Genomic DNA, 27,084 nt, shown 5'->3' with positions numbered 1-27,084 from the left:
AGGACAGGAGGTCATTATGTCAAGACATTCTGATTTACAACCTCGATGTTCTTCTCTTGTCGAGTCCTCTGTGCTGACTTATCTAAATTTCATCTACGATAATCTTGGAAGAGGAGGAGGGTACTTTAAACAGGAACTCAATCCATATTGATCAAACTTTATTATTACAGCTGTGGACAAACTTTTGCTAGTTGCCTGGCAGACGTTTAGAGAACTCTGATTGATACCACCATGCTCCATCACCAGGCCCGCTTTTAGACAGTCCATATAACATCTTGAGAGTTAAAAATAATTAGAGTTAAATAATTAGTAGATTACATAATCAAGGTAGTTTATCAATGGGGGAACATTTTGTGCTGATAGAAAAGCATGAAAAGTGCCAACCTATTCAACCTCATTAAATCAGTGATGTATGGTGCCTCATTATGGAGAAGCATTCTTTCTGGGTGATCTCTAGGACTACAAGCCATGTTATTTTTCTCCCTAACACATTAAAGATCAGCTTAAAAGCCCTTAAGTGTATCGGTTCTTTAGAATTCTATTCCAGGGGTAGAGGAACCAACGGCACAAATGTGTCTTTATTTTCTTTTTTCATCGTGAATGACCCCCGGTATAACGACAATCGTGTGCATATGGACGTTGGGGCAGAGTGTGTCTTGAGTCAGAGTCATGGGCAAAGGCTGGTGGATAAACTGGACCACCCAGGAGTAGCCTTGGAGTCATGATTCCATTCTTGCTGCTGTGATCATTAACTGTTGGTCTATACCAGCGCTAAATTCTTACCTGTGCTGGCTCATTACCCAGGCCAGTGAAAGGGAGCTCCTTGGAGCCCTTCTGACCCTCCCTCTCTACTCTCTGCCCACCCGCTTTGGCAGGGAGGGTATCCCTGCTGTCTCCAGAGCACATGCTCCACAGGGCTGAGTAGGCCACAGTGTTGGGGAGCATCGTTGCTCCCTTGCGGAGGGGTGTAGTCTGAGTCGCAATCTAGCCCAGACAGTACATTTAAATGGTACATCCTGTCTAGAGAGACAAACAGTGCATGTTTCAGGGGACATGCCAGGAATACAGTGTGGCGTATATCCTGGAATAGGTCGCTATTGCTAATCCACGTGTGTAGTGTTGCATGACTGAGTACATTGCAAACAGGGAGTGAAGCTAAAAAATGAATCTAGGCTTTGCAGCAAAATGGCATGTGTATTTAGAAAGGAAGAAAGCATTTACTTACTGACTTCAATGCAAAAAATGATTTGTACTGGGAATGTCTGCAAAGGATTGCCAGATTGTCGATGATAAGGAGAAACCAGGGCAGGTGCAGAGTTCCTGAGTGGAGAAAGTTTGAGAACCTCTGCTCTGTAACAATCTATTATATATAATCATGGTTATCAAATTGCTGAGGTTGAAGATGACATTGAGATCCAAAGACTGCTTACTTCCTAGAATGTTAATGGACACTGCCCTTTATTTCTGACAATGTGGGATCGGCTCTTTAGCTAGCTAAGGTAATTCTATGGCCCACTTTTCTGTAATATCTGAGCATATTACAATTTTTAATTTATCCTCACAGCACCCCCCCTGTGAGCTAGGGAAGTGCTTGTGTCGCCATTTTATAAGTGGGGAACTGATGCCCAGCAGGCCAGGTCCTCAGAAGTATTTAGGTTCCTAACTTCCATTGATTTCAATGGAAACAGAATGTAGGAGCTCAATACATTTGAGCATCAAGGCCTAAGTGACTTGTCCAAGGTCATACAGGAAGGCGGTGGCAGAGCAGAGTCTTGAAGCCAGGACTTTCAAGTCCTAGCCTTGTCCCTAGCTACTGGATCATCCCACCTCTCTCTCAGTGGATTTACACATGGGAATTTTTCTGCTTTGAAATGCATTGGGTAATCTCTGTAGGCTAGTATTATACATATGGATTGCTGTGTCAAGAGGGATTTTTGGTTTGGCAGTTCTCTTTTCAACATTGATAATATTGTGTTTGTTTATGCAACCCACTAGATAACAAGTTAATCATGCCAATTAGTATATTGTATATAAGAGTTTAAATGTAACCTTTCCCGGAAAGAGGTTGTGGTGCATGCTTGTAAACAACTACTTGTTTTTCCACTTTGTAGTGAAAAAAGAGACTTCTCATCTTAAAGGAGGAGAACTCAGGTCCCTATTTCACTACAGGATGAAAACAAGGACTGAAATCCAGCCTCTGCTTGAGAAAGGTGCTTTGTCTCCTCCTAGGTTAAAACCTTTCATTGCACAGACACTGACTTTATTCTTTCTGGGTGGGTGCTCCATAGGGTGACCAGATATCAAGTGTGAAAAATCAGGGCAGGGGGTTGGGGGGTAATAGGACCCCATATTAAAAAAGTCCCAAATATTGGAACTGTCCCTATAAAATTGGGACATCTGGTCACCCTAGTGCTCCGCCCCCTCTCTGCCCCGAGGGCACGCCCCCACTCTGCTCCTTCCCTAAGGCTCCATGTTCGCTCTACTTCTTCCCACCCTGCCCCCGAGGCCCAAGCTCCACGCCCTGCCCCCGCTCCGCCCCCGAGTATGCCTCATCCTGGCTCTGCCTATTCCTGCCCCCCCACCCTTTCTCCCAGGACCCACCAAACAGCTGATAGGTGGGTAGGTGGCTGGCGGGGGCTCTGCACCCACTATTTTTTTCCACGGATGCATTATCACGTGAAAATAATTGTTGGGAATATAAAGCAGGCTCACAGTAATCGCTAGGATTGTTTTAAAGTGAAAAGGTGAACTGCATCTCTGCACATTGTCACCAGAGTGCACGTTCTACGGCAACCCCCAGGCCTGATTCCTGTGCTCACCGGCACAGCTGTACACCGGTGTTACTCCAGAGATGGAAGTGGAATTACTTGTGTTGCACACCCAGGTTAATGAGAGCACAACCAGAGAGCAATGAAAGACAGATGCGGACACCCAGAGGCAAACAGGGCTTTATCCCAAACGTCCCATTAGGTTTATAATACCAGTAAACTCATTTTTGTTTTACCTACTCAGCACATTCTACTGTGTGCATAAACATTCCTACCACCCCCTTAAATTTAAGCAAATTAAGGGCACGTATTGAGCTACTTGTTATTAATATCTCAGCTCTATTTTCTAATTCCTAATTCACGCTTGAAATTGATTAAAACTGCTAATCCTTGACAAGGCTGCAAAAATAGATGCTAATTTACTGACGTGCTCTTTTAAGAAACTTCAGGTTTCTTGTTTATAAATTAAATTTAAGCAGAACATTCAAGGTCCTTCCCAATTTAGCATGGAGGGGGCAAGGATTTACATGATGAAACGCTACCTGCCCTTGAGCTTACTGTACAGTATGGAAGAGAAGGGCTGACATTACACTTTCCTAAGGTCGGGGAAAGAGATGAGTGTGTCATTAAGATTTTAAGTAGGTTTCATTAGCTTCTCTTAGCCTTATGGCAAAGCTAGATACAAGGGCAACCGTGACAGAAGGTGCAGCAAGAGCAACCCGAATTTCACTCGACAGTGCAGCGCGTTGTAAATGGCACCCTCTTTCCCACATGCGGGGCGCCAGCAATAAGCCCCCTCAGGCAGTGAGCTGGCCTCCATTGAGGGATTCACTAGGGTGAGGCAATGTTAAGGCGACAGCGTAGCATCGTACTACCCCAGAGGGATCACCGGGGAGCATTGTGTCTCGGGGAGGTAGGAGGCCTGGTGCACAGGGGGAGGGTGCACACTGCTATATCCCTGCATGGGGTGCTGCACGGTCTCACACCCGCCTCATCCCCTGCATACCCAGCCATGGCTCCACCCTCTCCCTCCCTGCCTCCTTTGGCCCTCCTCAGGGGCTAGAATTTTGCCAGGGGCTAATGGAGGAAGGAGGGAAGAAAGGCTGTTTACTTTCTCTCATCCTCCCTGCATTCTGCATCCCGTAAATCCAGGCAGAGATTGGTCTTTCGTCCGTACCAGTAATCCTGGCTCATATCCTTTCCCGTGTGCATTATATTGAAGGAGAATTTATAAATGCCCCAGTCTGCCACCTGACCCAACAGGAAGTGTAAGTTGAGCAGTGACAATGACACATGAGTGTAACAATCTCTTTAGGTTGGTATTTGCTTCCTGTGCCTTCATCCTGCTACTGTTCATGGCAGTGGGGCACCATATGCAATGAGCACCGTGTAAACCTGCATTGATTCAGATGGTGTGTGTTAATTGCTAGAGTGAGAAACCCTTTCTTATTCATTTTTGTCTTGTGAATGGGAATCTGCGTCAGTTACACACTGCAGGAGTGCGGGGGAAAAGGCAACAAGGATGTTTATATGAACGTAAAGTGCTAGATGGCTTTTGCAGCATGAAGGTCAGGGCTGTGCAAAAGTATGTAGGCCCTGTTCTGCCACCATTAGTTTCCCAGAGTAGCACATGGAGTCCCACTAAAATCAATGGGACTAATCAGCAAGTAAGTTGCAACTACTCATCAGGAGTTAGAGAGGCAGAATCATGTCTTTAGCAACTCTGAAAACAAAGAACCTGATTATCACTATTACTAGCATTTAGTTCTTGCATTTAGTCTTGCGTCCACTTAAGTCAATTGCAATCTTCCCATTCATTTATGGGAGGGTTCAAAAGTGTCTAGGTGACTTAGGAACACAAGTCCAATTGATCCAACTCACATAAGCATTTTGAAAATCCCTCCCTTAATTGGTGCAGGATCCTGACCCATGGTACCTCTCAGTGTAAGTAGCAGGGACAGACCACAACATAATATTTTACAGGTTCAGCCCTATGCCTGTTGAAGTCAATGAGGAGTCTAGCTGTTGATTTCTGGGAAGTGGTGGACCAGGCCCTAATTCTACAAATTTCAAGATGGATTTAAGCCAGTAGACTCCTGTCATAAATTGATCAGAAACACACAGCTAAATCTCCCTTAAGTCTTTTCAATTACCTCCTTCCTCCATCCCTGAATTGTGAAATCTTTGGATTTTTTTATTCAAAATATGTCATCTGCAGAAAAATAAATAACCCAAACATATCTCAACCTGGCAGTGTCTCATGGGTGTTTTTTGTGAGGTGAGAGGAAGGTATTTTAAGGGCCGGTCTGCACTGAAAAGTTACATCAGCATAGCTATGTCTCTCAAGAGTGTGAAAAATCTACAGCCCGAGGGACTAATAATCCAACCTAACCCCTGATGCAGACAGCACTAAGTCAATGGAAGAATTCTTCTGTTGACCTACCTGCTGCCTCTCAGGGGATTATCTACGGTGACGAGAAAGTGTTTCATTTGTATTAGGCTATGCCTACACCAACAGAAGTTAGTCCAACAGAAAATATGACCTCACCCACCTTGTCTCTCTAATATCCTGGGACTGACATGGCCACAGCTCTACTGCATACTCGTTACTAGGAACATTCTCTAATGAGGTGTCCCAGTATGTGGCATTGTCAACACCAAACCAGTGAGGCATCTCTAGTATTTTGTGAGAAATTAATTTTTAAGTCCTTGCATGTGTTTCATTACCCCCTGGTTTGTTTTAATATAGGTCTGATTGGTTTATATTAGTAACACGCTGCTTTACCCATGGGTGTTCATTATCCACTGGAATCTCTCGATTCCTTGGCAATTTTCATGTCCCTGTGTTACTAGCTTCCTGTCTAAGAAGGAATATATGTCATGGAAGGGTAAAGAAAACCTGTAGGAAGAAACAATGTTCTTGTGGTTTATGACGTCACTATGTTCAAGGTGCTTAGATGTCTCATAGAAAATGGTCGCTTTTGCTTGTAAACTGCAAAAGGTCATTCTTCTTTTTCATTCTATTAGGTATGTTTTCACAGCCATAGATTCCCTTTTGACGCTGGGGCTCCTACATTAATGAGCCGAAGGCACCTTTTGTACATTACACTTATTACCTCCTGTAGATGTGCTGGCTATTTGTTACCTTTCTGTGGGAAGATGCCCCCTGCTTAAGAGTCAAGTTACTTGGAAGGCTTGTAAAAGCAAGTAGCAGATACTTTAATATCCACACATGGCTAATTTTACCATGAGTGCTCTGAGTATGTGGGTTTAGGCCCAGAGCCTCAAAGATATTTTGCTGCCTATCTCCTCTTAAAACCAACAGGCTCTATGAGCATTTTGAAATAGATAAAGCTTTGGAAACTGAACGACTATTCACATAGGCTGTTTCCATAGTGTTTGATTAGTTCTTGGTAGTGGCAGTATTTACAACTTGGGTTGGTCGAGGTTTCTTGTCACGTCACATCAAGTTATCCTTTATGGACTCTCCTGGTTGAAATCTTTACAATTACCAGCCAACTATCCTCCATGGCCGCAAAATGTGTCTCACATATAGTAATAGGCTGGTAGAGTTTGAGATGAGATGCAAGTCTGGAGAGGATCAGAGGGGTAGCCGTGTTAGTCTGGATCTGTAAAAGCAGCAAAGCTGAATTTTCTTAACATACTGTTTGTTTCTCTGTTAATAAAGCCACATCCCAGGAAGAGGGTGAGTTTTTAAGTGTGTCTAGATCGTGAGCTTTGTTTTAGAACAGGTTGGGAAAGCCCACAGCTGGCATTGTTTAAAATTCCCTGAAGGAAAGCCAGTGTGTAAGAAGTGTGTGGTTAATGACAGGTACGTAGATTTAAATACCAGAGGAGACATGTAATTGCTGTACTCTTTAGAATTAGGAGGGACTTGTCTTTCTTTTTTAAATGCTTTTAATCAGGATAAAATCCCTGCACACTATTATATGGGGGGAGAGAGAATCTGTTTAATTTTTAGAAAGTAACCTAAAGGAGAAGCAGGTAATTTCAGCAATCCCTAATGGTGACAAAACTCTTAAATCAGGGGTTTATTTTTCCCATTGTCAAGTTCCCCCACCCCCAACCATTTAGAATTCAGAAGAAGCCATCTAGAGAACCGCAATTCGATTTTTTTTAAAGCTTTCAGTGGAGACAGAGACATAATTATCTCTCTTTCCCCTGCCCTCCCAAATGAGGCTTTGGGCTGATTTAGCAGCAATTCCAATGCCAGAGCTGTGTGTTAAGATGTATTGTCCCGCACCAACAAAAGGTTTTCTCTTTCCACCGATGCTACAATTATCTTGGCAAGCAGTTTGTGTGTTCCAGGTCTTCTGTGGCTAAACAAGCAGAGTGCCCACTTTGCAAGATTGGAAACGAGAGAGGCAGCACAAAACCTAATGCATTCCTGTACATCCCCATTTGCCAGAGGGTTTCTCATCAATTCTTTCTTGCCAGAACATAAAAGCTAATAACCTTTCAAAACTGGGAGCTGCACTCTACAGGTGTGTGAGGCATATGGCATGTTCCCTATTAGCAATGCAAATTTAATCAGCCATAATAATATTCAAATAGTATTACTCATCAAGAATCAATAGCCAACAAGCAATTGCTTTGCTCAAGTTCTTGTCACTTTTCCTGCGTTTGGCAAACCTAAAGAAGAGCTTTGATTAAAACTTAAGTCTCCTTAAAATATAGATTTCTCTTTGAATGAAAGTAAGTAAGGTCTTCTAGAAAGTCTGTTGCTTTTCAGTGATTGTTTCCTGAGATAACTGCTTCTTCTGTCTAGATTTCAGGTACATCAGACTGAGATAGACTTTGACTTTTATTTTCCAGTTAAAAAAATAAAAAAACTAAAGAGACTGTACTTCAGTTAGTGACATGACAAAATTTAGCACGAGCTGCACAATCTCACATTTTTTTATTTTATTGCCGTCCTGATTTAAGTTCATTGCACAATGCTGTTTGTTGTTTCCAGACTCTTGCTAATGGATTCATATGGTGGGTGTTTAGTTTTACATCTTCAAGCTCTGATCCTTACTTTAGCAATGATAAGTTTTCCCATATGTCCTATAATCATTAGCTAGTTAATAATCTGAGCACTGAGGTGAAAAATTATGCCATTTAATGAATGGGGAAACTGAGGCAGAGAATCAAGTCCCCAGAGGGAGCCACTGTTAGAGCCAAGATTAGAATTAAGGAATCCTATGGCCAGGCTACTAGTCCATAAAATACATTCTCACATATTTATCTAGATGAAGTAAAAACTCGGGTTATTTCCAGAGGGTGAATCTCATTTTCTTCAATCCTATTTGAGTTATGTCTTGTCTGAATCACATGGGCAGGGTAAAAATAAGACAGTGACAGAATAAGAGAGAAATGTTCAAGGTAGAAATTACCTTCTGGGGGACCTAGAAAACCAAAGTGTTTGAAATATAGAGAATGGTTATTATTTATGAATGCCAATAACTTTGCATTGCACTCCAAAGGCCTAAACTGTGACAAAGGTCACTGTCCTGAGGATGTTACGCTCTGAGGTGGAGTCAGATCCTGCAGTGAGAACTACACAGGTGGACCCAGTTAAGTGAGTTGGCCATGGAGAAATGGAACGCATGGTGTTAACTGGAGTAATGCTAGGTGAAATGGGCATTCCACCAGGATCCGGAAATGGCAACATATAAATCATTGCCCCAGAAACGAAGAACACAAGAGTATGGAAACTTTGAAACCAAGTGCAGGGTTTAATTTTGATCTCAGATAAATGTGTTGACAGCAAGAATGAGATGACGTGTGAACCAGCTGGGAACCCAAGTCACCGTTGGAGGTAGTGGTACAAAGGAAACAAAGGCCTGCTAGATCATGGGAGAGGACTGTTCTCTAAGACCCTGACTGCACTAGGCAGCTGATCGGTTGCTGATAACTACAATCAGCAACAGGCCCCCCGGAACTGGGGCTGAGAACCATTTAACTGCTGGGCTCAAGCATGCTTCCTGTAATGGGGGCTGAGCAGAGTTTTGCCCTGTCTCCACTAGCAGTTAAATAATTTCCAGCACCACTTCAGGGGCATTGATTGTTACCAGCCAGGAACAATAGGCTTAGAAAATTTATGTTTTAAAAGCCTCTTTTTCCCTCCTAACTTTTCACGAATCATTCTGCCAGGCAGTTTCACAAAGCTGTAGGGAGCATGTTGCTATATTTTCGTAACAATCTCATTTAAAAGTATTTAAAGGCCAGTCTGTCTGTCTTTCTCCATTTGTAATTTCTTGACAGGCAACACAGGTGGGTTGTTATTTCAAAGACAACTGCACTCATTGGCCAGATTCTCCTCTGTGTTAAGGCCCCTTTGCACAATGTCACTAGTACAAAGTGGCCATAAAGACAGTGTGGGCATTCCAGGAAGATCACCCAGTGCAGGGGGACATCTAGTGGGGTAGACACAGCATAGTGTCTCCTCCTTCATGGGGCAGGGGGAAGAGAAGACACAATTAGGTTTCTGTTGGGGCTATTAACAGTCCTGTAAACTAGAGCAACCTCGGGGCCACTCTAACATGCCAGAGGCCTGGCCCAGTGCTCAGCCAGCCCAGGGTTGAGAGAGCCACCTCTGAGTCCCCCTCCTGAGTTGTGCTGTTCACTTCTTGTCACAGCCAAGGATCTGGGTCATTTTGCTGAGGTCAGTGTTCGTCATATTCTCTGCATGTCTGAACCTGAATTTCAAATAAAATAAAGTTTTATTAAATTTAAGTGAGTGTTTCTGAGCCACCAATAGCATTTACCAGTGTGATCCTCCCTTATGTGGAGAGAGGTGAGAACTCATTTCCTCCCTACATTACTCAGAAGCAGGCTGTGTTGTTTTCTCTGAAATTTGAACTGAAGAATTTTTCATCTGCTATTAAATTACTATGACCAATGCTATTAAGATGGGAGGCAGTATGGCCTTGAAGCCAATGGGAACAAGTTTGGGCCCATGCCTGGGCCACAGGTACTCCAGAATGCTAATCCTCACTCTGACACTTACTCCCTTTCTGGCCTTGGATAACTCACTTAACCATTATTTGCTTTACTGTCAAAGGAGGAAAATAACACTTAAGTCTTGTCTACACAGTGGCTTAGAAGAGTGTACGCTATAGTTGGCACTAGCATGTCACACACTAACTGGCCTACGTGGACCATGCCGGCATGCACTAACAGTTCCCTACTGTGCATTAATGTAGCCCCGTTTCAAACAGTTCTTCCCACTAACTGATTGCAACAACAGATCAACCCTTTCTCTTGTCCTAGGCAGAGATTATAAATGTTGCCTCCCTAACCTGCTCTGCTTAGCAGAAAGAAATAAAAAGCTTGCCCCACCTTTGAACTTGGCTGTATCTCTGGTAAATAGCCAATGTGTCGAGGACAGTGGTATCATTCCAAATGGGATATAAATAGATAAATATAGATATCCAATTTATAATGACATCACTGTCCTGAACACACTGTTACTACTGGGAGAACTGTTCATAGTTGTGATAGGGGGAAGGGGAGACTTTATCCAGAAGCAGCTGATGTGCAGAAAACAGCTGGATTTTGTATTACAGAAACAAAATATCAAAGGACATCACTGTGTCAAACACGACAGCCTGCAGGTGGGAAAAACGTCCATTGGCTTCCTGGCCCTCAGTAAGGTGAGAATTCAGCCCCTTTTCTGGGAGCTCTGAGTGACTGGATACCAACCAAGCCGTCCAGAATGGCTTCACCCTCTTAGAAGAGCCTTTCCCCAATTTCCATCATGCCCTTCTCATAGCTGGGCCTTTAAATCCAGGAGAAATGAGCAGCTGTTCCCTTTAGGTGGCCATTTTGTAGCTGACTTCTGCAGGTTTCACTCTCCTCCCTGACAACTAGTGAGTATTTTTAGCACCTTATTATTTTCCCCTTTCCTTTTTTGTGTGTCCTGGTAGTACATTCTCACTTTCATGAATGATGTGACTGGATTTTGGTTTTCTCCCGTGTAGTGTTTGTTTTGAATGGGCTGTCACCTGCATGAGCTTGTTCACAAACTATTTATATACCTATTGCTGGTATCTGACTGCCATTAAATTGTGTCTTTTCCCTGATCAGATGAATGAAACATTGCCAATGTATCCTTTCACCCTAGCTTTTAAATATTGGATGTTATCCCTTGCACACTACTGCTCTGGGATTTCACCCACCTGGCCCATAGCTTAATATGTTACCATTTTGTGGGAGTATTATGAAGAGTCGTTAGTACACAAGGCTTTGATGGTGAAAAGTGCTGTGTAAGGGTTGCATCCTGCCAACACATATGCACATGCTTTATTTTACACTGTGGAAGTGGAATGTGTAATCAGTGCCAAATCAATGGGATTACACACAGTAGTAAATTTATGTACGCGTGTAAGGGTTTGATGGATTGGGCCTAAGTGTCATTATCAGTGCTGGCCAGGAACTTTTTGACAAAACATTTTTTCATCTGAAAGTGCTGCCCTGTCAAAACCGAAGTTGTTTGCTGGAAAGGGTTGGTTTTGATGAATTTCCCATTTCAAAAAAAAAAGTTCAAAAAAATTCAAGATTGTCCAAATGTCCTTTTTCAACCTTTTGAAAATGAAAAGTTTCCATTGTGGGGGTTGAAATGATTTTTTGCTTCAAAGTTTAAGTTCATTTATAGTTTTAAAAGGACAAAATCAAAACATTTCAAAATTATCTTAACAAAACATTTAGACGGACTCAGTCTGAAATGTTTTCAGATTTGGGGTTTATGAAAATGTTTGAGATTTTGACTTTTTGTCCCAGTTCAGGACAGGAAAAAATTTCAAAATCTTGAAAATTCTTATCGGATGGGAAACTGTTTCCCACCCATCTCTAATTATTATGCAAGCAGAAAGGGAACTAACTTACTTTGTAGTCTCTGGCAAGCAGTTTCCTGTGATTTCCTCTGTTCTAGAGCATTTGGTTGTTTAGTTGGTGCTTAGCAGGTGGGACCAGGAAGAGTTGATGATACTGTGTGTACAGACTAGTGTATCTGTAGTCTTTACTGGTTTTCGTATCAGATCTCCTCTAGTGTGTGTGTGGATGGTCTGGAGTATCCATAAGGCTTAATACTATTACAGCTATTAATAATTTGTTGCACTGTTACAGCAACTTTCATTATCCTTCACTTTTAGTGGAAAGGGGCATTTTCTGGGGATTCTGTGTCCACGAAGGCTGAGAGATCATGGGGCCATGGATCAGCTGTGTGGATAACATGAGCACTAGTTCTCTAAGTTCTTAAAAATACAGGGTGCAATTCTGGCCCCACTGAAGTCCATGGATATGTCTGCACCTCGAGTTGGGGGGGTGATTCCCAGCTCGAGCAGAGGTACCCGTGCTAGTTCTAATCAAGCTAAATCAAGTGTGCTAAAAATAGAATGTAGCCACAACAGTAAGGAGCAGTGGGAGGGGCTAGCCGCCCCAAATCCGTGCTTGTCTGAGATGCTCCGTTTGCACTTGGGGCAGCTCGCCCCTTCCGCTGCTTGCACTGCTGTGGGTATGTTCTGTTTTTAGCACACTAGCTTGATGAGAGCTAACGTGGTATGTCTCCTTGAGCAGAGAATCACACCCACAGCTCAAAGTGTAGACACATCCAGCATCAAAACTCCCATTGACTTCAATGAGGCCAGGATTTTAACCGCACTTCTGTCACAACACCTGCAGTAAAGCAGACAAGCCATCTCTGAAAAAGTGCACGTCAGCATTGTTTTGTCATTTGAGTCAGATTAGGGAACCTGAATAATTGAATACCTCTCTTGAGCTTCTGCACTGCAGGAAAACCAAGCTGTAAGCCCACTTTTGTGTGCTAGATAAAATTGGTTCAGGACTCAAAAGAGTTCAGCAAAGTGCCTGTGGGCATTTTAATTCCCATACTTCCTACTTTTTGTTTACTTCAGTCTCTAAAAGCGACTCGTCTCGGAAATTACTGCTGCACATTTAAAAGTGAGAGATTTTTTTTTTCGTGCCTCTTTATTTCCTTTGAGAAACCATGAAGTACAGTGGTGGGAGATGATGCAAAGAACTGAAATCTTTGGGCTCTAAAGGCATCAAAGCCTGGATTCTTTGAAAATGTTCCATGAGTTGGCTACTGTTTTCCTAGGCATTTATAATGCACCCATCAGATAGGGGTTATCTTCTTTTCTTGATCCTTGTGGCTGTTTTTTCTTTGATGTGAGCTGTTTCCTACTTAACTAAATGAGCTAAAATCTACAGAGGAGAAAATCCAGCCTCAGAAGTTGGTGTCACAGGAGACAATTGACTGTACATACAGCTCTCCTGAGTATATGAGGAGGGCTTATGCTTTGAAGCTCTGGGAGACTCCAGAGCTCTTTATGCACTTCCTCTCATCCCTACCACCACCAATCACTTCTTCTTTCTCGCTGCCTTCCAACCCCAACTCCAGAACAATTCTTCCATCAAACTCCATGTGTGTGTTTGAATGTCTAGGAAAAAAACATGTACTTGTCTCACTAATCAGAACTCACCTCCAGCTCTTTAAATGGGGCCTGGCCTACATAATAAGGTACTTAGAGTTGGCTTAAATTCAATATGGGTTTTCTATTTTTAACACAACAAATAAAGAGTAACGCAGCACGCACAATAGCACTGGCATGCACTGTTCCAATTCAGATATAAAAATGGAGCTTGTACAGTGGATAGGGTGACCAGACAGCAAGTGTGAAAAATTGAGATGGGGGTGAGGTGTAATAGGTGTCTATATAAGACACAGCCCCAAATATCAGGACTGTCCCTATAAAATCGGGAGATCTAGTCACCCTAAGAGTGGAGGATCTTATAGATCAGCTTTGTACAATATTTTATTCAGCAACTAAAGGATTCCATTGCTTTGCATGTAAGTTAACTAGAACACCATCAGCCTGTTTGATAGATGTACCTGGAAACTGTCTCTACATGGTACATCAATAGAACTAATATTTTAGTTTGCTTCTGTGTTGACTTCAGGCCTCTGTCCTGCAAACCCTTATTCACACAAACTGTCCCACTGAAACCGTTGGGAACCTCATGTGGGGAAGGGTTTGCAGGAGCAGGCTCGACATACAGTGACATGATTCCAGGAGGGCACTCAGCACCTTGCAGGATCAGGCCCATGGTTCCTGGGAAAGCTTTCTTCTCTTTTATGAAAGAAAAACCTCCCTCTCTCCTCCAGCAAGTTTGTTTGGGAGTTGGTATAAGGCTCAGAGTCAGATCAGAGACAGAGACCAGACAGCAACTGTCACACCATCCTTAGCTCATCTTAGAGCCAAGCAAGAGAGTAAGTGTGTAAGTTTTTTTTATTGAGTGAGCATCAATGTTTATACACAGAAGTAAACAAAGTGATTAACAGATCATAATGGTCATGCAAAAATCAATCAGATTCTACAGATAAAAACAGGTTAAAATGCAAATTGGAAGAGAACTGGGGAGATGGGCTATTTATTGGGAGGGGGTGTTGGAGGTTCACAGGTCAGAGCTTTGATTAAAAGTTTCAGATAGAGACATCAAGTCTGGGTTAAGTTTAAACTCATAAAGAGTTCAGACTCAACAAAAGCATCATTGATTCCCTCTTCCCCCCACAGGGAAGGAGAAACTGAGTTTAAAATCCTGAAGCTGTAGTTTGCTCCTTCTGCCCCTTTTCCATAGACGGCTATGTTAATTATAAGACTTGTGAGAGACACCTTTTATTTACATGAGTCAGTCTTCAGTGTCAAATCATTAAGGATTTGTTACACACCTAAGTAAGGACAACAGGCTTGGGCCCTCATCTCCAGAATCTCTCTTGCTGACAGGCTTTACAATTAAATATTTGTCAGACAAAGTGTTTTCCATTGTCATAATTAAATGATGGAGGTATCTTTTCTCCTAACTACTCTGTTTTCCCTCTTATTATTTCCTCTCGACTTCTCACCTGAGCAAGCCATTTATTTGCATCCAGTTCCTTAATTATACTTCTCCATTGAGACTGCATCCGTGTCAATGGTTTTGTTTTTTTCATTTACATTTTATTTTGAATCTTGCAAATTGACTGCAATCAGGATGGCGGCATGCCAGCAGTAAAAGTAATGGGATTCAGAACAGAAGTAATGAGATACGTCTGACTGAGGAATGAAACAGATCCCGGCAAACAACAAACGCTACAGGCAAATTCTATTCCTTTAACCCCGTGCAGTAGCAGATTACTCTGCAAACAGCCCCATTGAACTCAATGGGACTATTTCTGGTGTATAGTATTATCAATGGGTGCGAGGGTGGCACAATCCAGTTCACAGCAAAGCCAGGGCTTATAATGTGTCATGTTTGGCTTCTTAGGCTCCATTTGCATCTGTAGTCATTGGGCATTTCTCATGGCCCCCCCGCAGGCTTTGCGGGACCCCGGTCTGTGCCCTTTGGACAGAGTTGGAGTGGAGTGGGCTCTAAATGTCGTTCCTTCACTGCTTCTTTGTAGAAGTTGAAAACTGGGAACTTCACATCCTGAAGGGGTAAAACAACATGTCTGCAAAAACAGGAGTTGAAGAAGCAAAATGAGGCATCGTGAGAATAAAGAGAGAAAATCAGATTGAAACCAAAGAAATGGGCTGTGTAATGCATCAAGTCTGCAGTTGTGCCAGTCTGGCTTGGGTTTTGCCGATCTACGTCACGGCGGGGAATAAGAAATCCTACACTTGTTGGGAATGTATCCTTTCTGTCCTGTTTGTCCCTTTCCCCCTGACCCTCTAGGCAGAGTGTGTGTCAGTTATATAGCCTCTAGTCCCAGGTGTCTCGTGTCAACCATTTTCTACTGCCCTTGTCCTTTGGAATGCTCAGCCCCTGCGATCAAAAGTGCCCTGAATGTGTTGACTTTCCAAGCATGACGAAGGCATTAGTAGTGGCATGTCAGGGTAAGATTTCTATCCAGTGGGGAAGCCCATTGGAGGCATTTTAAACTGAACTAGTCACGTGGCTAGTAATTAAATGATGAGTGGTTGGCTGGGACGATGAGTGCTGCTGCTTTGGTCAGTTTTTACATTGTATCTTCTATGCTCTAAGTTTCAGAGGGCTCCCAGAGCTCTGGGATGGAGCCTCTTCTGTGTGGAATTTGTATAAGGCTGAAAATCTAAGTAAATAAAAGGAAACCTGAAGTGATAATCCTACCGAAGAAGCAAGCCAACTCCACACAGGACTACTCATGCTATCAATTCTCTCTGCAGTAAAAGTAGAAGCTTAATAATGTTCCGATACCTATGAAATGAGAGTCAGGCTCAGGAAAGAGCCAGATATGAGCACCCCTGAATTTTGGAGGAGTTCTGTTTTGGACATTTCTGCTTGTGCTCATCTCTCCATGAAGTTAAGGGGCGGGAGGGAATGCCAGAACTCTTTTCTCCACGCCCACCTCTGCTTTCCCCTCATCTGCCTACAAATAATATCAAACTGGGCTGTGAAGTGAACATGACATGCCCACAGCACATCTTCCTGCAAGTAAAGTCCATGTGGTCTTCCATCTCGGTGTGTCATGAGTTCTCAGTACTACATGGCAGGCTTCGAGGTTTGACACACTGAGGGACATCTGTTGTGGCAGATACATTACTCCTGTGGAGGGAAGGTTTATCTATCTCAGAAGATATGAATGGGAATTGTGAATGGAGTTTTGGTTCTGGGTAGAAAAGGCTTCTGACAACTAAAAGAATTTCGGAGCACAAAATGGGCCATGAGTCATTTAGGAAGACTTTGGCCAACCGACAACCTGTGTGGATCGGGAGAGGAAGCATATCAACCAGTGAAGTGCCAAACTGTTATCATTCTGAGCCTGACCTTACCAACAAAATCTCTGGCTGGAGGCTCAGATGCTGAATTCATTCAAAACCTGGGACTAACAGCTAGGTGTTGTACACAGCTGATTTTGATGGATTTATTAGTAAACAGTACTTAGATGATTCTAAAAGAGGATTTTTCAAGAAGGAAATTGTTGAGCTATGCCCTTTATGCATCATTAGCTATGTGGTGTTTTTCCCCCACTCTGTGAGAGTATGCCAACTGAATGTCTGCCAGGCTTCTAATGCTCCTTTTAAAGGGATCACTTGTCATACAGAGTTTTTTTTAAATTTTCTGTTATTCAGATAGGCACATTTGACTTTTAATTGGTTTCAGGTTGCTAATGACCCAATCCTGGGAAGTGCTGAGCACCGTTGCTTCCATAGAAGCCTATAGAAGTTACTCATGTCCTGCCACAGGAGCCTAGTGGCTGAGGGGGTGTGGCACATCACAGGATCAGGTCTTGAGTATTCTAGATGGTTCATTAAGCAGCATGTAGTGTGACAGGGTCAGGCCAGATGGCTACAGGAGAGTGATAGAAGGCAGATATATTAGCCCCAGGTTAAGCAGGTCCCTTTCCCCTGGATAAGGTAACAGGGAAGGTTCCAGAACAATCAGGAACTTTCTAGAAACAATTAAGACAAACAGGCTGATTAGAACACCTGCAGCCAATCAAGAAGCTGCTAGAATCAATTAAGGCAGGCCAATCAGGGCACCTGGGTTTAAAAAGGAGCTCACTTCAGTTTGTGATGCGCGTGTGAGGAGCTGGGAGCAAGAGGCGCAAGGAGCTGAGAGTGAGAGAGTGTGCTGCTGGAGGACTAAGGAGTACAAGCGTTATCAGACACCAGGAGGAAGGTCCTGTGGTGAGGATAAAGAAGATGTTTGGAGGAGGCCATGGGGAAGTAGCCCAGGGAGCTGTAGCTGTCATGCAGCTGTTACAGGAGGCACTATAGACAGCTGCAATCCACAGGGCCCTGGGCTGGAACCCGGAGTAGAGGGCGGTCCCGGGTTCCCCCCAAACCTCCCAACTCCTGATCAGACACAGGAGGAGTTGACTCGAACTGTTGGTTCCACCAGAGGGGAAGATCTCTGAGGCAAGCAAATCCATCAATAAGCACAGGATCCACCAAGGTAGAGGAGGAACTTTGTCACTGTAGGGAATAACATTATCATTGTTCTATGAGGGAACATGACTATCCATAGAAGCGCAGTGCCATGGTGTTGGTGTTCTCCCCAGAGAAAAAGCAGATGGCCTGAGGCTGTGAGGTAGGCAATTTGAAAACAAACAAGGTTCCTGGGTTTACAGAACTGATGACATTGCTAAGGCCCCGATCCTGGGTCCATGTGGGAGAACCAATGGATATGAAGTCAGATTTGTGGTTTATGAACATTTTTGAGATTTCGACTTTGTCCCAGTTCAGGACAGGAAAAAAATTCAAAATCTTGAAAATTCTCATAGGATGGGAAACGGCTTCCCACCCAGAGAGAAGCCAGCGGGGTTCTGCATGGGGGCAAAAGTTTGCCTATGCCCCAGCACTTGCAGGGTTGGGACCTAATTTAGTAAATCAGCCTGAGGCAAATAAGAACTGTCCAGAGGTCAGAAAGATCAACTGCAGGAGGCTGCAGTGTTTTTGAAGGAAAGTAAGGATGATTAAAAATCAAACTGATGTTGTCATGTGCAGGTGCCTTAATGTAACAACATAAAGGCACAACTAAAATAGTTACTAATAAATATGTAGCAATGATAGGGCTCTTTACAGCTTCAGATATTTATGAACCTTCACTAACAAATCTTCCTTTATAATGGATAGAACTGTTCTGACAGTGAAGGAGCAATTGCTACGATGTACAGGGCTCAAGACAGTTTGGGAAGCTGTACAATACAGGCTCAGTGTTATCACAGGGTATGTCTATACAGCACACTAAGCTTGGCCTTGTGGGAGCTGGGCTTGTGGACTCAGTGTTTCCAAGCCCATACTTGAGCGTCCACACTGCATTGGAAGCCAGTTTACTATAGCTGGACCCAGGTCTCACAGCAGAACTTCTGTCTTTTGCCATTGCATTGCTTTCCTGTGGTTTGTGTGTACTGAAATGAAACAACAGCACCAGCACGCCCCCGACACCCACCCGACCCAGTGTCCTGGAATAGTGAGAGCAGGTTGAATCAGGCAGAGCGTATCTAGAAATAATAGGTTTGCTCTGAAAAGTCCTGATTAGACAGAATCCTTTGGGGAGGTGAGCTCATCCCCAAATCTGCTTTAATAGCGATGAGCACAGGCTGAAGGTTTTATAGTTCAATTCAGAGAGACTTTACAGAACCTCTATTTTGCTGGGTATTTGCCCTCAGGCACAGAGATGTGAACAGCAAGTTCCAAACGAAGGCCATACATTCCTATGGGCTCTGCAATGGCTTTTGGCCACAGCCCTAAGTAAGGGGTGGGGAGTACACAGGAGTAGCACTGTAGGAACACAAGGAGGTACAGTGCCTCCCAGAGCTCCCTGGCGCAAAGAGGAGGTGTCGTGGGCCTACTTCCCCCGCAGCCCTCTGCCACTTCTGATGTAGCGTGTGCCCCTGTCCCCACCCCCGGCTTGCTAGCAGGAACGAGTCCCTGAACTCAGGACAGAGCAGGAGGGTGAGTGTGGCTGGCAGCTGGAGAAGATGAGATAAGAGGGAAAAGTCCTAGTATCGTCCTCTACCTCATGCACCCATGCAGAGGCCAGCCGCTATCTGGCCCTAAATCGGCTCCATCCAGTGTAATTCAGAAGCCTCCCCCCACCCCATTTCTGACAGTTGATTTGTTTTATTTGCAATTCTGGAGAGACTTATGCACATATTTAACTTTATGCGCAGTGGATGGGGATGTTCAACCCCACACTTGTCCGGAAAGGGTTAATGTAGGCTAAGAAGAGAACCAATTAACCAAACAGGCCACAGCTGAGAGGAATCAGGTGGCTAAGCAACCCCCCTGACTGAGGGAAGTAGCCCAGCTGAGGAGGAAGGAGCTGGGCTGGATGTATAGAGGCAGGAAGCTGATAGCAGAAGGGGCTGCTGGGAAAGTCTGCAGTCACTCCCTGTGAGAAGGGAGGGGCGTTAGGGCTGGCAAACCCAGAGAGGAGGGAAGGTAGGACGGGGCCCAGGGAAAGGCAGTAAAGTCTAGAAGGGAACATGCCCTGACTGATGGCTAAAGGGTCCCTGAGCCGGAACCCAGAGTAGAAAGCGGCCCCTGGTTCCCCGCCAGCCACTGAGGGAGTGACACTGCAAGGCAGTGAATGGGAAGACTGCCTAGAACTGCTGGTGAGGAAAGACTTTGATACCCTGGAAAGGGAAAATGCATATAGTGACCTGGCCGGCGGGCTGAGTCACAAAGCGGTAGCAGCAACTTGTAGAACGAGAGGAGGACTGGAGACCCAGAGAGAGAGGCGGAGAGATGGCGTGCAACTGTGGGAAGAAGCATTGACCTCTTGAGCTATTCCCCAGCATGTCCAGGAAAAGGCACCATCCGAGTGGTGAGTAGAACCCCTGTCACAGCACAGGAGAAGTCCCACTGAAGTCAATGGGACACTCAGATGCACAAAGTTAAGCATGTGAGAGTGTCTTTGCAGGACTGGGGACAATGATTATAGAAACAAATCTGTGGTGAGTGTCACTTGAAAGTTGGCCTGTCTCTCATGAGCTATCTAACTAGATGGCCTCATCCTCACACATCTTGTGATCTCTTATCGTGGAAACCTATGCTGAAGTAGAGTCTAAAGTGTTGGTCCTTTTATTATTTTTTCTGTTTTGGGTATACATTTAATTTTAGCTTCTGTAATGGTGTGTGTGTGGGGGGGGTTAAGTTTCCCTGCAGCTTGCAGGCATTTCACTGTTGTGACTTTTCCTTTTAATATCTATTTAACTAGTTTCCTCATTTTTGTACTTCCCCTTTTTGAAGTTAAATGTTACTATGGAGAGCTTCTTTGGTATTTTCCTGCCCATAAAGAGGTTAAATTTAATTACAATGTGGTTGCTATTACTCAGTGGTTCAGCTATATTCACCTTTTGGACCACTTAGAACTAAATCAAAACTTGCCTCTGCCCTTGTGGGTTCCAGGATTGGCTGCTTCAGGAGCCGTGGTTAACGGTGTCTAGAAATTTTTATCTCTGCATCCCATCCTAAGGTGATGTGTACCCAGTTAATATGGGGATAGTTAAAATACTCCATTATTATTGAGTTTTCTATATTTATAGCCTCTCTAATCTCCCTGAGCATTTCACAATTACCATCCTGCTCAGGTTGTCAGTTTAATTTGTGTGTGAGAAAGTATTTATCTTTTGGAATTAGGATGCCTCATTCCAAGGAGGTTAGTTTGGCCTGGACCCAAGCACGACTGTTTCTTATTTCAGTTCTGGTCCATTTAATATCTCCTACGTCTTTCGAGGGAAATGTGCAGGCTTCCTGGCTTGGGTGGGGAAGGAAGAAAACTCTTGTGGCATTTGCAGTGACCTCCCCTGCAGACAGCTTGTTCCCAGCATATTTTGTATGATGGCATTTTGCCAGTGGGAAAATAATGGAATGGGCAAGGAATACAGAGGGGGTGGAGACTACAAAAGAGACTAAAACATTGGGGGAGAGAGGGAAGGGAATCTTGAGGGACTGGAGAATGCAGCTGCAAGGAAGTAAAGTAGCAGAGCTAGACAATGTGAGGGGGAGGAAAACAGAAGAGTGTATGGGAGCCCAGGAGCCAGCAACATGGCTGAGATTTAATTAACGGAGACTGTATGACATGTTACATTTAGTGCCTTGCTGAGAGGGTCTGCTTTAGTGCTTGCACAGCTGTAATGAACTAAACAAATTCTACTCAGCCAGGGTGATTAATTTTGATCAGCAAATCAAATATTGTTAGTTTTCCATCATGGTACAGAGTGAATGAATAGATAGTGTGCCATGGTTGGTAATTTGATCATGGTAACTATGCCAACGCGAAGTCTTTAGTTGACGATATCCTAGGTGAGATTGAGTCTCAAGGGTAGAGTGGGGAAAAACCTGTAGGATTCCGTGTAGAGAGGGGTTCACAAACAGAACTTTGCCATTTGGGTCACAGGCGATGGCAATGAGTCAACATCTGCGGGCTCCCGTGAGGTTTCATGTTCAGTATCTCGTCTCCCGTAGTGTCCAGACTGATCCTTCCATCACCCTAGCCACACCCAAGACGTGCCTTCTTACCTCAGATGTCTTGAGGAAGGAGGTAGCATAGGGCTGGGAAGAGGGGATGAAGCGGCTATTTAAAGGGATAGGTTAATTAGCATCATGTGACTATTGAAATAACGTTATCCCATGAACTTTTGAACACCAGGACTGAGGTTTGCAAATGCATTGAGCCTTGAATGTAGGACTAAGCTTGAGAGGTTTGAGGTTCCACATGAAATATTTTGCACACTTTTAGTAATAATGCAAATTCAATACGAGGGGGAGGCAATTGGTATTTGAATTTTGTTAGCTAGGCCCAGGGCTGGCTCCAGACCCCAGCGCGCCAAGCGCGCGCTTAGGGCAGCATCCCGCAGGAGGGCGGCAGCCGGCTCCGGCGGACCTCCCGCAGGCGTGCCTGCGGAGGGGCCGCTAGTCCCGCGGCTCCGGTGGAGCATCCGCAGGCATGCCTGCGGGAGGTCCACCGGAGCTGCGGGACCAGTGGACCCTCTGCAGGCATGTCTGCGAGAGGTCCACCGGCGCCGCGGGACCGGCGACCGGTAAAGCGCCCCCCGCGGCGTGCCGCCCTGCTTGGGGCGGTGGAAATCCTAGAGCCGCCCCTGGCTAGGCCTCTGGCATCTCAGCCAGTAACATGGACAGTTATGTTGATTAGAAGGGTGATTTCCCCCCACCACCACATTCCTACCTAACATAGCTATGCCAGCAAATGTTTCAAGTGTAGACCAAGGCTAAGAACCAGGATGCTTTTCTAGAACAGTTTACATCCGCTGCGGGGGTGCCCCAGAGGCAGTTCACCTTCATGTTAATTTAGGGCCATTATTTCAATACTTGTGTAATAAATAAAGGTACAACTTGTTAGAAATTAAGATGCCTTTCATTAAGCTGTACTGGGTGGACATAACATTTTTTTCAGAGGTAATTCCTCCCCCCCAATCTTACAGCAAGGAAACTCTCCTTTTTAATATTTATAAAAATAAATGAAGCGAAGACTTTCATTTCTCTTTCACAACATGTTCTGATCCCTGGGACTAACTTAAAAATAAAATGAATTTTTAGACTCTGATATGTGGTGGTGTTTTAACTGTCTATATCTTTTTGCTAACAGCACGTTCCCTATTGGGCTGCTGCAAAATAAGGTGTGCGCAATGAATTCTTGAAGGCATATCTTATGCCCTAGTAATACTGCTGTGACAGATGGTGACTATAACCTGAGAATCACTGCACACTCTCCAAATGTATGAAACCAGTGGGGCTGCATTGTAGGATCAGGCAACTGAGCAAAATAAATTAATTTTTGTGTGTGTTGCAAGATAGCCTGACTTTCAGAAGTAAAATGAACTGAAATTATGACAAGATCCTTTGTTTTATGCATAGCAGTTTAGATTTCTTCCCAGCGGTTTCACATAATTCCAACAACTGCCAATTATACGCTCACTATATGTAGTCCTTATGTCTGCCATTAATGTAAATGAGATCCCTTCTCTATACTGGGCATCTTAAAATGATGTACGTCATTGCATTAAAAATGTTAGGATGTGGACATTTCTTTTCAGAAGTTTCTCATCCAGATTTCCTTGCATTGCTTCTATTAAATGTTACATTACCAAGAGCCTGAGCAGATCTCTGAAAAAGATTTGGGGGTCATGCTGGCTAATTAGCTGAACACAAGCTCCCAGCGCAGTGCTGTGGCCAAAAGGGCTAGTGCAATCCTTGGATGCATAAATAGAGGAATGTCGAGGAGGAGTAGAAAGGTTATTTTACCTCTGTATTTGGCACCGGTGCAACCACTGCTGGAATACTGTGTCTAGTTCTGGTGTCCACAGTTCAAGAAGGTTGTTGATTATGTGACAGGGTCAGGCCAGATGGCTACAGGAGAGTGATAAAATACAGTTATATTAGCCCCAGGTTAAGCAGGTCCCTTTTCCCTGGGTAAGGTAACAGGGACAGTTCCAGAACAATCAGGAACTTGCTGGAACCAATGAAGGCAGACAGGCTAATTAGGACACCTGGAGCTAATTAAGAAGCTGCTAGAATCCATTAAGACATCCAGGCTAATCAGGGCACCTGGTTTAAAAAGGACCTCATTTCAGTCAGTGAGGGGCACGCAAGGAGCTGAGACTGAGAGGGCGTGCTGCTGGAGGACTGAAGAGTACAAACGCTATCTGGTATCAGGAGGAAGGCCCTGTGGTGAGGATACAGAAGGTGTTGGGAGGAGGCCATGGGGAAGTAGCCCAGGAAGTTGTAGCTGTCACACAGGTGTTACATGAAACACTGTAGACAGCTGTGATCTACAGGGCCCTGGGCTGGAACCCGGAGTAGAGATCGGGCCTGGGTTTCCGCCAACCCCCTATTGGATACGGGAGGAATTGACCTGGATTGTGGGTGCCACCACAGGGGAAGGTCCCTGGCCTGACCCCATACCCACTAGGTGGATTAGCAGAGACTGCGGGATTATTCTCTTTCCTTTCCCCCATGCTGGCCAGTGATGAGGTGAGCTGAGTGAACTGCAGGTTTGACCTATTAGCAAAAGTGGCCAAACTGAGGACTGCTGTGAATCTCTGAGGTGAGCAAATCCGCCAATAAGCGCAGGACCCACCAAGGCAGAGGAGGAACTTTGTCGCAACAAATTGGAGAGGATTCGGAGAAGAGCCATGAGACTAAAGGATTAGAAAACCTGCCTTATAGTGATAGACTAAGGAAGTTCAAACTTTTTAGCAGAACAAAGAGAAGGTTAAGGAGTGACTTGACTATAGTCTGAACATATCTACATGGAGATCAAATATTTAATAACAGGATCTTCAAGCTAGCAGAGAAACGTGTAACACCAATGGCTGGAAGTTGAATCTAGACAAATTCGGAGTAGAAATAAGGTGTAATTTTTTAATGATGAGTAATTAACCATTACAGCAATTTATTAACCTGTCACAGTGGATTCTCCATGACATATTTTAAATGAAGATTGGATGCTTTTCTAAAAGATCTGTTCTATGAATTATTTTGGGGAAGTTCTGTGGCCTGTGTTATATAGGAGGTCAGACTAGATCAGGGGTTCCCAAACTTGGGTCGTGGCGTGTTCAGGGTAAGCCCCTGGCAGGCCATGAGATGTTTTGTTTACCTGAATGTGTGCAAGTACGGCCGCTCGCAGCTCCCAGTGGCCACAGTTCGCCGTCCAAGCCGTGAACCAAGTTTGGGAACCCCTGGACTAGATGATCACAGTGGTCCTTTTTGGCTCTGGAATCTATTGCATTTCATTAGTAAAAAAAAATTCAACCCTGACTGATGCACAGAACCTTCTCCTTTCTCTAGAGTGGATGATGATGTGTACTATTTCAGCCACTTCAAGCTACCATTGTTTTCTTCTCTTGGACATCAATTTCACACCCGTCAACAGCTTTCTCACTGCCTCCTGCACAATATTTAGTTTTCCTCTCCCTTTCCTCCTAGTAGCTCTGAGTCCGCTCCGCACCCTCAACTTTTCTTTCTTTCCCTTCTTTCTCTCTTTTCTTTCCTCACCTCTTTCTCTCTTTCCCGTTCCCTTCCTTCCTTCTCTCTCTTTCTCTTTTTCTTCCTTCCCCACCCTCTCTTTCTCTTCCTTCCCTCTTTTTCTTTCTTCCTTTCTTCCAAGTCATAGTTTATGTAAATCTTGCTAGCATTACCTTTTCTGATGACTCCTAAAACCACTAACATCAGTTGTCTTGTCTCTTCTACGTAACAGCTCCAGTCAAAGGAGCTTTCACTGCTGAACATTGCCATGCTCAGGTTGTGTTCAATTCTGTTGGCTCTCTCATGAACATTCTTTGTCATTGATCTAGATGAAACATGGTCCAAAGGATTATTGCTGTGAGAAATGTGCGCCCGCTCCCCCCAAAGGCAGCTCATTTTGTAGAGAAGAACGCCTTTCTTAGTGGTAAAAGGATTTCACTATATGAACACTTCTTACTAGGGTGTGTTTGTGGAGGTTCTAGAGTGGGGATTTCATCTATTTGTGCTTTTTTTTGTTTTTCTTTTAAAGGGATTTTTAATACCTCAGGAAACCAATAATCAGGCCAGTACTATTCATATCTATTTTTTTTCATTTCCTGGATGGTGGGAAAACAGCAAGAAGACTTAATTTTACATGAGTTGGCCTGATTTACTCTCTGAGGTTACCAAAAAAAGAAAAAAGAAACTAGTACAATTACCGAGATATTTGGGTTTATTTGGTTTCTGCCACATGGCACAATCTCTATCCTTTTTTATTAGCAGGATGGAAATTCAGGGACTTTACTGTTGCATAATTATTTTTGGAGGACTAGATGAAGCCAAAATATCATAGGGAAAAGAAACTCATATGTTAAGAACAAACAATACAGCTGTGAATTACTCTGCGCTCTCTACTGCAGACATATACTGTATAGTGTTTTACACTCATGAACTCAATTTAGACCAAGCTACCGGGGCCTACTTGTTTCACTGCAAAGTATGAATAACTCCCATTGATTCAATGAAATTCCCTTGATTGATTTAAAGAGAATTACTTGTATCCTGCAGTCAGAGAACTGAGTCACTGAAGAAAGAAAAAGAGGTTAACGTGACTTAATGCAGTATGAGATTGCAGGATGGGTCTAATATGATAAGAAAAGCACATGAAGATAACAATATTGTTATGAGAAATGTCACAATCCCTAATCTTACTCTGGGAGAGGGGTAATCCAATTAGATAACAGCTAGAATTATACAGATAATGCTTGTTTCACATTTGCACAGATAATAAAACCAAAAGAACATACAGTAAATAGAAACTAAAGAGAGTGATAAAGAAGCACATTTCAGGAGGCCATGATAAATGTGAGCTTATAATGTATGTTTGTTGAAATGCAGTAAAAGGCTCGTTCGATAAGATGCATAGCCTGTCATATTAATTATACGATCAACTGGCCATTCAGCAGGCATCAGAGAGAAGACATCTTTTAGGCTACTATTTACGCCCGCACTACAGAGTAGCATTATCTCATATCAAAGACTTGCAATGTACTCCTCAGAAGCTCAGTTTTGATAGAACAAAAAGCTTTTCTTCCTCTTAAAATGATTTTATAAGTGAGTTTTTGATTCAAGAGGCATTAACCCATATATCAACGGATTATAATGTTGTCCACCACCACAGACATGATTGTAAAGGCATTCAGTTATAAACCATAATATTGACTGGTACTTGTACTGTGCACAGATTGGGGACTTTGGTTCGGGACTGGCAATCTGCCACCTTGTATCAGCAGTAACGTCACTTACAAAAGAAATATATTGGACAATGGCAAATTGCTAGAATCGAGCATTTTAAATTG

General features: G+C 43.8%; 1 protein-coding gene across 15 annotated transcripts in view; it reads left to right on the top strand.

Annotated features, from left to right (window-relative positions):
* The window catches only part of GPR50 (G protein-coupled receptor 50), a 280,991-nt gene that overhangs the window by 180,632 nt on the left and 73,275 nt on the right, over positions 1–27,084 (top strand). The window contains exon 1 of one of the 15 annotated variants that reach the window (XR_005584893.1): positions 10,544–10,645. The exons of the other annotated variants lie outside the window; for them this stretch is intronic. The gene's annotated coding sequence lies outside the window, so the exon portion shown is untranslated. Of the gene's footprint in view, positions 1–10,543; positions 10,646–27,084 lie in introns of those variants that run through there. 15 annotated transcript variants of the gene reach the window in all.

The sequence above is a fragment of the Mauremys reevesii genome, linkage group 9 (genome assembly GCF_016161935.1).
Source record: "Mauremys reevesii isolate NIE-2019 linkage group 9, ASM1616193v1, whole genome shotgun sequence".
NCBI classification, from domain to species: Eukaryota; Metazoa; Chordata; order Testudines; family Geoemydidae; genus Mauremys; species Mauremys reevesii.
The sequence above is the reverse complement of the archived record's forward strand: the minus strand, read 5'-3'. Positions and strand labels throughout refer to the sequence as shown.